This window comes from Vicugna pacos, chromosome 25 (assembly GCF_048564905.1).
Source record: "Vicugna pacos chromosome 25, VicPac4, whole genome shotgun sequence".
In the NCBI taxonomy this organism is placed as follows: domain Eukaryota; kingdom Metazoa; phylum Chordata; class Mammalia; order Artiodactyla; family Camelidae; genus Vicugna; species Vicugna pacos.
In genome coordinates, this window is record NC_133011.1 from 3562798 (window position 1) to 3575409 (window position 12612).

Below are 12612 nucleotides of genomic sequence, written 5' to 3' on the forward strand. Positions count from 1 at the left end.
TATTAATTGATACTTTTTAAAAAAAACCAGTCTAAGCAGACAAGAATCAGGAATGTCTGTCTGCCACTCACAGCAGAGATCAGGTGTCTGTACTTTCAGGACTATTCAGTTTGCTTAGCCAAACAATAAAAAAATCCTAATATGTATATATATATATCTTAAGAGTAGATAGTTTAGAAAAATAGGCATCTACCCACCCTAATGAAGTCATTAAGTTGAAAAATAAAACACTCAATAATGTGTTAAACTATAAAAAACCATTACTAGTAATTTTCTTTTTCTCACTCTAAAGGATCTTTTTCTCACATCATTAAATTTTCATTATTGTAAAGGTACCGAGTTCTTTCAGTTTACAGGTTTATTTTTCAGTGATGTTACCTAAGATGCTTTTTGTTTTTCCTTAAGATAATCCTAAAGAAAAAAAAAAGAGAAAAGCAGAGAACTTTCAATAATACAAATTTCAGTTGAGTGCTTATGATCTCCTTCAGAGATGTGTGACTCCCCTCGCACAAACAGAAATCCCGATACAAAATGTTAGCAAATCCTTAATCAGCACTTTCGACATTCCTTCTTACAGATTTTAAAGTTTAAATGACTCCCACACTGTGATTGTTTTCTGCATACCTTGTAAAAGTCCTCCCAGTTACCTCGGCTGATGAAAATTCTTTCTTACCATGTTACTTATTTTTAACAGAAATGGTTTATTATTGTATTTGTGAAAAAAATAGAATAGGATCAACGAAAAGAATGGGAAACAATCATTACATTTTCATAAATGAAGAACTCACCCTCCTTGCAATTTCTCTCCCTTTTGCTGTGTCATTTTTTGGGGCTTACTTTTGGAGATCTGTATAGACAAGTTTCATTCCAAATCTTTGCAGTTTTGTTATTTAGCTTGCTTAAGATTTAATTTTAGAATACGGACAACAAATAAAAAGTACATTTTAGAGATCTTTTTATCTTATTCTGTAGTAGGTAAGTCACATATACATAGTCAGTGTACATTGTAAGTATGTTAGCTCTTAGGAGAACTAAGATAATAAGGTTTTTTTAAAATAGAAAATATACAAGTTCAGCTAAAAACGCCTCTCATCATCCCTTCAAATAAGCTGATCGGTTTGGTATGATTTTGCTGCAAAGCCCACAATGGGTTTGTTTTTATTTATGGTCCCTCTGTGTTCAGATAGTCACGTGCACTTTTCTGTACAACTTTCAAACCAGTCCGCACTCAAAAAGCCAAATTTGCAAAATTTCAATTATTTATTTAATTTGCAAGAGGAAAAAAATGTTTCAGTTTGGAAAGTTTTACAAAATAATTCACATCAGTATTTCTTTACATAATGAGTTTTCCTCTTCAAATATTTAAATATTTGTATTTCTCAGACTTTGACACATGAAACTCTGCAGGAATGAATTTACTGCATAATATGAAACACACACATGCATGCATACCATACATATATAAAGGTTTTTATATGCATTACTGCCTGTAATCTAGTAATTATCTCATGTGACGTTTCATAGCTAATCCATGAAAAAGAATGATGCTCCCAGAAAAGTTTATCCACATGTTTCTAATTTACATTAAATATTTCCCACCTCCGTCTTTAAAGGTTGATTTTTAAAATACCATAAACCAGAATAAAATCATATAACACCCATCCCCCACTGAAATTCTGTATTTCTCACTTTTTATTTAATGTGCCTAGAAACGTTATTTTTCCTTTCTTGCTGTTTTTTTTTCAATTGGTGATGATTCTGTGTATTTATTTCTCAATTAGGTACTTATTTCTGTGATATAACTATGCAGACAAGAGTTTTTGTTTTGTTCACTAAACAGTGCTTGCCACATATTAGGTGCTCAATAAATATTTGTTGAATGATGAATGAATAAGATTAAAACGCTTCATCACTGAGATGTCATGTCTACACGAATCAAAACACCATCACTGTGACTTCTTTCTTACTGAGTTATCAAGAAACCTAAGATTTTAACACTACCAATGTTTTAAATGAAGAAAATGTGGGTAACCAAAGAAAAGGGTCTTCTGGGTTGTTTTATACGGTATTTCAATACTTCTTGTAAAGTGGTGAATTTGATGTGAAAAATATATGTTCTCATGTGTTTTTAACTGTTTATGAAATTATTCTAGATTGTGCAATAAACCACAAGTATTTCTGAAATTTTAGTTTACCTTCTACAATAAGTTAGAAATTTTGAAAAATACTATGCAAAGAAACTTGAAGGTAGGGGAATCTTAGAGATAAGACATTCTTTCCTTCTCATCTTGTATGGCAGTTGAACGATGATACACACATCAATATGCAGTAAAAATTCACAAGCTGTTTAATTTGGGGCCTGTTCTCTTTCTTCCACTTAACTCTGTATCATTGATAGTTTAATATAATCCAGATTGTTTAAATGGTGTTTACGCTTAGTAAAGAGTCATCTTTACTTGGAAATGTATGCCTTAGTTATGAAGGATCAGTGTATCTGTGTACATATTAAATCCACACTTTAAAAGATTCATATGTTACGGTATTTTAATCATCCTATTTTCCCTAATCCTTAAAAAATATCAGTTGACTCCATAGAGTACGGCAGTCTGATGGATCCCATACCACCTCCTGAGACTGTTTTCATGTGGGAATCACTCCACTCCTGTCGCGCACCCACCTCTGGGGGGGGGGGGGGGGACAGCCGCCAACTGGCTCACAGCTCGGCAGTGGGAAGAGAAGACATTTTTGGCGCACAAATCTGTAGCAAATACAGACTGCCATTAATCATGGTCAGCATGAAGTTGTTTTGCACAGTTCTTATTTTTTCTCAATGGGCTGGCCACCAACTGAGAAACCCCAGGCTCTCAGTGGAAGATGCTAAGAAGCGTGAGTCCAGCACCTGGAACCAACGGAGACCCCTCCCTGAGTTCCCCCCCAGACCTCATCTCTGCCTCCAAGAAAATCATTTGCTCAGTACACCTTTTAGCTTGGGCACCTATAAAACTGCAGGCTGGGCGATACCGACCACCCCGTTTCCTTACATGCTTTGCAATTTGGTTCCATTTCCTTGAGAGGAAACAAATTTTATAAGATAGGAAGTTTTGATTTCTCATGTTTTATGGGGAAAAGAAATTCCTAGACTAACATTTGCCCCAAATATTCACATTTTTATTTTTAAATGAATATTCCTTATTTAATATTTTTACAACAAAGATACATATATACATACAATTGTTTGCAGTCTTAATACGTCTCATGGAAACTGTACTTTCTAGTAGAAAAGAACAAATATATTTTCCCTTAGAGCAGTGCATGTCAAACTTCAATGTGTATACTCAGCACCCAGACTCTGTGTTTAGCGCAGTATCTGGGTCCGTGGGTCTGGGCGGGGGCCTGAGAGCCTGCATTTCTAACAAGCGTCCCAGGACGCTGGCCCACATAGACAGGAACAAGACTTAAGAGATTACTGGAAGCACTGAGAATATCATCCCCTACCACCTTCCTCGTACACACCGAGCCCCACTTCACAGTTTGCGCAAAAGCCCGCAGCATTCACGTGCTCACAGAATAACCCAGAACAGCCTACGGGACTCTGAATCCATAAGAGGAGAAAAGCGTGCGCCGCGGCCCGCAGTGGGCGAGTCACCTGCAATCGGTGAGGGAAACTCATTGTCAGACAAGAATAAAATAAGCAGCCACCAAAGTGTTCATCTAAACAAGACTAGAAGGTCTCCAGTAGTTGAGCCCTGAGTGCGCGGTTACTGCAGGAGGGGTAGGTCCCTTGGGGCTCTCCCCTGGGAGGGCAGCGACAGCCACCCCTTGCCTGGGACACTGCCCAGTGCAAAGTGTCACCGAGAGGAGGTCCTGCAAACTAAGGGGATTCACGGTGCGCAATTCTTTACAACCTCCTTGCGCACGACCGTGGGCCGTTGCCACTCCTGACTGCCTCGAGGCGCTGAGCGGAGGGTCTTCAGTCCCGGGTTACGCGCCGAGGGCTTCGCCCAAGACAGCGCTCAGCCTAGCCGGCCGCGGCTCACCCGCTTATGAAATTAGTGTATTTCACCGTATTGACATGTTATGACAGTTACGCTGAAGTGCACTGGTTTAACTGAAAGGCCCAGTGCTTTTAAAGTTTAATGACAGTTGAAGACCAATAGTTTTTTCATAAATGCAATCGTGTAGACATTTTCATTTTTAAACCTTCTGCTTGGATCTCATAGAAATTTGAACACTGGGAGGAAGGTTAGGCTAGACTTCTTTCTTGTAATTGGTTTTGAGTCTTTTGAGTTGGAGGAACACCCAAAGCCCTTGCAAATGAAAAAAAAAAAAAAAGAAAGAAAGGAAAGAAACAAAAAAATTCATATATTTCGACAGTGACTCTCTCTCCCCCTATCAATAATTTGATATACTTTTGTGTTACAAGTCCCTTATATTTTCGCCTCATTGGGTACCATAATGGCAAATCATTTATGTTCAGTCTACCAGAATACCACTTCTTCAGTTCTTAAAAAAAGCAATAAAAACAAGGAGAACAAAGTGATATAATCAAAAACTCTTAATAATAATTCTTTGCTGCAATTTGAATGAATGCATACTTTCCCCACCTCTAGCTCCTGTTTCTAATATTGGAGGAGGATTTACACATTTTTTCTGAACAATAGATTTTAATTAAGAAGATTTATTAAAGACAGTTTTCATTCCTGTGATTACATTTCCAGTTTCTGAGACATCTGCATTTCAAAATGCACCGCATATTTTCACAAACACTCCACAATTCCCTTGGAGCATTTTGGTATTCCAGTTTCCTCTAACCTCTTCTTCACATCTTCACATTCATTTGTGTGTCCCGTGTATTTGTGCCTGGTCAGGACTAGACGTTTCTTCGCACAGGTATTGTGTTAGGACGCAGATTCAAAGCATTCCCGTTCTCCGTGAATCAAGACTTGTAAAAGGAACAAAGACAAATTGAGCTCAGTCACACATGTCTAACAAAAGATCTAGACCTCTTACAGATGTACTTGGAGCGGCAGGGTAAACAACTGGGCTGAGTTTGCTTTGAAGTTTAAGGCATTGTTATTTTAATGGAGTGGGAAATTCATTTAGATAGTGGAATCTGATAGTTACCCAATTAAAGTGCTTTTTGTCTATGTTAATGTACTTTGAAATTTTGGGTTTTCAAAATCCACTTTTGCCAGAGAATTATTCAAAGATAGAAGCAGCTTGAGCAGTAAATTGTCATTTAGATTTTTGTAGGTGTCTTATATAAAATTGTAAGCCAATGTATTGCGCTTGACCAAGGTGCAGAGAACAGAAACACCCCCAGGGTTTTTTCACTTGGTTCACAGGGTTTTGCTATAAGGATGTAAAGGGAAATGCAGAAGGCAGAAAACCATCACTAGGAACCACCCAGGCCTCACAGGAGGAACTACACCTGCAGGGACCCGATTATGTGTATGTTTTTCCTTGCAGCCCACCCTGATGCCCCGCAGGCTCCCAGCCTGAACATGCTGGCCTTATCATGACCCTGTGTTCTCTCTTCATCCTGTGTTCCTTCCACTCCCAACTAACCTCTTGGTCCTCTACCTCCTAGACTCTGCCCCTCATTGCTCTGACCATTTTGTGACTTCTGATAACTCCTGGCTTCTCCTTACTGTCATGTCTGTCTTTCAACTCTGGTTCCCCTATTAATTAACATACACTATCCTAAAATGCAGAGACAGAGACTGGTGAAATCAGTCAACCACCATCTCTACTTTGGAACCAGACCACCTTGTTAGCTGGAGGCTCGGTCGGGAGCCCATCTTGGTCCGATCAGCTGTGGTCAGGGTGGCAAGGTCGTGTGGACAGCTTTCCTCGAAGGAAACCCCTCACAGAACATACTGGACTCCTCCTTAATACAGCAAAATAACAAGAAGGGGCTTGTGAAGAAATAGAGTTGTTTTAAACAGACTGTGGATATTTGCCTGATGTGAGCATGGAGGAAAGTGTAAATTAACATTGACACTGAGTGATGAAATGAATACCTTTGGAATTCTGACCATTCTTGGAAGGTCTTCCAGATTTTATGCTGGTGTTCAGTATTACCTCTCTAAAGACAGTACAGTAGAAAGAAAGATCTTAAGCTTTGCTGTCTGTGAAAACTGGAGTTGAATTCCTTTTTGGTAAATGGGTGGCTTGAAGTCACTCAGCTTTATGTTTCCATTTCCTCACCTGGAAATTACAAGATGTCCATTACAGGACGTCTATTTATCATCCATCCCGTATTTCCCCAAATAGACGTGAGCTGGTATCCAGCCTTGGCATGAAGGGTGGCAGATTTTTTTTAAATAATTTGCTACTTTTTAAAAAAAATCTACAATTTTTTATTGAAGTATAGTTGATGTACAATATTATCTAAGTTACAGGTATACAGTATAGTGATTCAAAATTTTTAAAGGTTCTACTCTACATATACTTATTATAAAATATTGGCTATATTCCCTGTGTTGTTCATTATATCCTTGTTGCTTATTTTATGCAAAATAGTTTTTAACCTCTTAATCCTCTACCATTATATTGCCCCTCCCCACTTGCCTCTCCCCACTGGTAACCACTGGTTTGTTCTCTGTATCTGTGAATCTGCTTCTTCTATGTTATATCAACAAGGTTGTTGTATTGTTTAGATTCCACATATAAGTGATGTCATATAGTATTTACCTTTCACTGTCTGACTTATTTCACTTATCATAATGCCCTCCAAGTCCATCTATGTTGCTACAAATGGCAAAAGTCCATTCTTTTTTATGGCTGAGTAGTATTCCATTGTATACATATACCACATCTTCTTTATCCATTCATCCAGTGATGGATACTTAGGTTGCTTTCTTATATTGGCTATTGCAAATAATGCTAATGCTGCTATAAACATTGGGATGCATGTATCTTTCTGAATTAGTGTTTTCATTTTCTTTGGAATATATACCCAGGAGTGGAATTACTGGATCATATGGTAGTTCTATTTTCAGTTTTTTGAGAAACCCCGATACTCTTTTCCAAGGTGGCTGCACCAATTTACATTCCTACCAACATTGTATGAGGATTCCCTTTTCTCCACATCCTTACCAACATTTGTTATTTGTGTTCTTTTTGATAACAGCCATTCTGACTTGTATGAGGCAACATCTCATTGTGGTTTTGACATTCATTTCCCTGATGATTAGTGGTGTTGAGCATCTTTTCATGTGCCTGTTAGCCCCCTGCATTTCCTCTTTGGAAAAATATCTATTCAGTTCTTCTGCCCATTTTTTAATCAGGTTTTTTTTTTTTCAATGCTGAGTTGCATGAGCTGTTTATATATGTTGGATAGTAACCCCTTATTGGTCATATCATTTGCAAATATTTTCTCCCATTCTGTAGGTTGTCTTTTCTGTTTTGTTGATGATTTCCTTTGCTGTGCAAAAGCTTTTAAGTTTAATTAAACCCCATTTGTTTATTTTTGCTTTTATTTCATTTGCTTTAGAAGATGGATCCAAAAAAAATTGTCTCCATTGAATATTCTTGCTTCCTAATTGACCATAAATGTGTGGGCTTATTTCTCTATTCTGTTCTATTGTGCCTGTGTTTGTGTCAGTACCACACTGTTTCAATTATTATAGCTTTGTATTGTAGTTCAAAGTCAGGGAGCATGATTCCTGCAGCTTGCTTTTTCTTAAAGAAGGAAAAGCTAAATATTTTGCACTGCAGCTGCCTTGCTTAGCAGACAGGACAGGACAGGAAACACAATGTTCTTTTCATTCACCATCACTCTCCTTCCTATGCCTGGATGTCTTGCCCTGTCCCAGCCTGCACTGTATCACAAGCTGATTCTTTTCTTTCTATTAGCCACAGCTCCGATATCATTATTATTGTTACTATTACTAGTCTTAACTTTACGATGGGAAAGGTGGAAGACCTAAGTGATGGGAGTGGGGTGATGACACATGGGTAGAGAAAGATAAATGGTTTCTATGGTGTGTTGTGATCATGATTTACACTTTGTAAGCCATTTACTCTGAAGTTTAATGGCACATACAACATACACATCATTGTGCTAACAGTTGGGGAAATGGTTCCAGGAACTGACTGTTACGTGAGGTAAAGTTGACAGCTAGATAACACATTATGGTCACTTTGAATAGAATAGTTTTCTTCATTTAAATACATGTACATCTCCTCACATGCACAAACACACAAGCAAAAATGTATGTGATTACATGTACATTCACACAACTATATACTTAAAAATATCTAAGTGGAGGCAAATGCATATACACAGGATATGAATTTTCTTTCACATCTTCATTTCCTTTGAATCAAGTCACGTCTGATTCCCAGTCCCTATCCCAACAGGCCGACAGGAAATCCAGTTGAGGGGGGAGCCTTTCCTCACTCCCTGGGTTCTGCATGGTCTTTGGGTCTTCCTGAGAAAACATCTGAAGAAGTTAGTTCATTCTTTCACCCACGCTAGTATCACTGAGGTTTCTCTCACCCAAGTCATAATGGCTTCTTGAAATCCACAACTTGACTCCAATACCCTCCTGAGTTCCTGAGTGGACAAAAGAATATTTGCAAAATCTAGGGGTAGGGGATTAAGAAGTGGCAAACTATTATGTATAAAATAAGCTACAGTGGTATACTGTACAACACAGGGGCTAGAGCTAATATTGTATAGTGACTATATACAGCCTATAAAATTGTGAATCATTATATTGTACACCTGTTACTCATACAATATTGTACATCAGCTATACATCAATAAATAAATAAGAATATCTGCAAAGGTGGTGAGTGCACCCTCCCACCACAGTTCATACTAGATGCCAGGCTCTGTTCTAAGTAGCACTTCCCAGGTGTCACTTCATTCACTCCTAAAACAGCAGTTCAAGGGAGGTACTTTTATGTTCCCAGGAAACTGAGCCCAGAGCCGGAGTAAGTTGTCTAAGGTCTCACAGCTCGTAAACAGCAGAGCAGGATTTGAACCCTGGTAGTCTGGGTTAACATAAGTCTGGGCCAGCCTCAAGGGCCTTACCAGGGCTCCCCTTGCCCCTCCAGAAGCCACAGGTCAAGTCTCAGGGGTCAGGGGCTGTAAACACCACTGAAAATCTTGTTTCTCCAAGCTTGGCAGGGCAAATCCAAGGGTAGAAAAAAATTCTGGATAGTCTCCAAGCTCAGCTGCACTGAGATCTAATTCTAAGAGCAAGCCTGTGTGGCTATTAAATGGCAGAGGGCCGTGGCTGTCCACTGAAATCTGAGCTCCCTCCGTGCGGTCACGAATCGAAACACCTGGACCTGAGGAAACTGTGCCTACTTCCTTAAAAGGGAGATGGCAGAAAGCTGGCAACACAACTGCTAACTGGTAGCCACTAACCTGGGCAGAAAAAAAAAGTCAGGATTATTCCAGCGATGTCCCCTTTTTCATGGCCTCCTTAGGGAAGAAGACCCCCAAGTTAAGAGTTTTTAAAATTCCTTCTGCTCTCAAAAAAGAAAGAAAAATGAAAATGAAAATGGGTCCAAATCATCTCTGCCCAGGTGTTCAAGAAAAAGTAGCCAGGTAAGGCAAATGCGATGATTGTCACCGCTGGTTCACAGTCATCGCGCCCCCAGGTCCCAGCACAGGCCTTCACATCCCACCCAAGGTGAAGATGTTTCAGCTCCTGAGCCTTCTCCTTAATACCAAAAACCCCACCCTACCAAGCAAAACACTTGCTTCCCTTCATTTTTTTATATCTCAGTCACCTTTATTCAACATTTTCTATCCTGAAGGCACAGAGAAGTATGTCACCATTAGAATTATTAGATTTAACATGTTAAAAGTCCAAAATCTTTAACCTTCCAACATATTCTGCATTCGCATAATTCCCTTCAATGCTGTTTGGGATCTAATTCCTTTCTTCTGATTTCTTTTTTTTTAAATTTTTTTAACATTTTTTATTGATTTATAATCATTTTACAATGTTGTGTCAAATTCCAGTGTTCAGCACAATTTTTCAGTCATTCATGGACACATACACACTCATTGTCACATTTTTTTCTCTGTGAGTTATCATAACATTTTGTGTATATTTCCCTGTGCTATACACTGTAATCTTGTTTATCTGTTCTACAATTTTGAAATCCCAGTCTATCCCTTCCCACCCTCTACCCCCCCCCCCCCGGTAACCACAAGTCTGTATTCTCTGTCCATGAGTCTATTTCTGTCCTGTATTTATGCTTTGTTTTTGTTTGTTTGTTTGTTTTTGTTTTTGTTTCTTAGATTCCACATATGAGCGATCTCATATGGTATTTTTCTTTCTCTTTCTGGCTTACTTCACTTAGAATGACATTCTCCAGGATCATCCATGTTGCTGCAAATGGCATTATGTTGTCGGTTTTTATGGCTGAATAGTATTCCATTGTATAAATATATCACCTCTTCTTTATCCAGTCCTCTGTCAGTGGACATTTAGGCTGTTTCCATGTTTTGGCTATTGTAAATAGTGCTGCTATGAACATTGGGGTGCAGGTGTCATCCTGAAGTAGATTTCCTTCTGGTTACAAGCCCAGGAGTGGGATTCCTGGGTCATATGGTAAGTCTATTCCTAGTCTTTTGAGGAATCTCCACACTGTTTTCCACAGTGGCTGCACCAAACTGCATTCCCACCAGCAGTGTAGGAGGGTTCCCCTTTCTCCACAGCCTTTCCAGCATTTGTCACTTGTGGATTTTTGAATGACGGCCATTCTGACTGGTGTGAGGTGATACCTCATTGTAGTTTTGATCTGCATTTCTCTGATAATTAGTGATATTGAGCATTTTTTCATGTGCTTTTTGATCATTTGTATGTCTTCCTTGGAGAATTGCTTGTTTAGGTCTTCTGCCCATTTTTGGATTGGGTTGTTTATTTTTTTCTTATTGAGTCATATGAGCTGCTTATATATTCTGGAGATCAAGCCTTTGTCCGTTTCACTTGCAAAAATTTTCTCCCATTCTGTAGGTTTTCTTCTTGTTTTACTTCTTGTTTCCTTTGCTGTGCAGAAGCTTGTAAGTTTCATTAGGTCCCATTTGTTTATTCTTGCTTTTATTTCTTCTAGGAGAAAATTTTTGAAATGTATGTCAGATAATGTTTAGCCTATGTTTTCCTCTAGGAGGTTTATTGTATATTGTCTTATGTTTAAGTCTTTAATCCATTTTGAGTTGATTTTTGTATATGGTGTAAGGGTGTGTTCTAGCTTCATTGTTTTACATGCTACTGTCCAGTTTTCCCAACACCATTTGCTGAAGAAACTGTCTTTATTCCATTGTATATTCTTGCCTCCTTTGTCGAAGATGAGTTGACCAAAAGTTTGTGGGTTCATTTCTGGGCTCTCTATTCTGTTCCATTGGTCTATATGTCTGTTTTGGTACCACTTGCTTCCCTTTAGAGATTGTCTTTCTCACTTTCTTGATAACTTCCCTTTGTTTTTTTTTTTAATTGAGTTATAGTCAGTTTACAATGTTGTGTCAATTTCTGGCATAGAGCACAGTTTTTCAGTCATATATGAATATATGTATATTCATTTTCACATCCTTTTTCACTGTGAGCTACCACAAGATCTTGTACATATTTCCCTGTGCTGTACAGTATAAACTTGTTTATCTATTCTATATATACCTGTCAGTGTCTACAAATTTCAAACTCCCAGTTTATTCCTTCCCACTCCCTTCCTCTCTGGCAACCATCAGTTTGTATTCTATATCTATGAGTCTGCTTCTGTTTTATATTTAAGTTCATTTGTTGTCTTCTTTTTTTTTTAGATTCCACATATGAGTGATATTGTATGGTATTTTTCTTTCTCTTTCTGTCTTAATTCACTTAGAATGACATTCTCCAGGGACATCCATGTTGCTGCAAATGGTATTATGCTGTCACTTTTTATGGCTGAGTGATATTCCATTGTATAAGTATACCACAACTTCTTTATCCAGTCATCTTTCGATGGACATTTAGGCTGTTTCCATGGCTTGGCTGTTGTAAATAGGATCACTTCCCTTTGTCTTTCCTAACTGACAAGTACAAAAGGGATCTAGATCTCATCATTTCCCCCGAGGCGGCTCCTTGGCTCACTAAAATAAGGCTGTAGGTCCCAGGATTGACCTAATTGCTTACAGTATAAACTAGTTCCTATAGGTGAGAACCATAGAGGACGTATATCCCACATATGTGTATACTCTTAATACAGCTGTTCTTTTTTTCTATTTCTAGAAATCACTATAACATTATTTATTTTCCCTAAAGTAGCAAATATTTTCATTTTCTGCTATATTACTATTCTAGCTAAAATGTTCTTTCTAGGGAAAAATAAGTTAAGACTTGACTCAAATATATTCAGAGATGTCACCTAGCATTTAGTCTCTGGAAAATGTACATATTAGCACGTAGAAATATACCATTTAAAAAAAAGATTAGCTGCCTCATTACAGATTTCACACATAATCTGTCAATTGGCTAAATATGTGCTGAATGTCATTAGGCTGTTCGGTGAAAGATGAGGAGAGGTCTGGCTTCCTGCTCCTCTCGGGAGCAGAGGGAGTTGTCTTTTAAAGGAGAAGATTTTAAGAGTAATATCTGTGGTCTCACT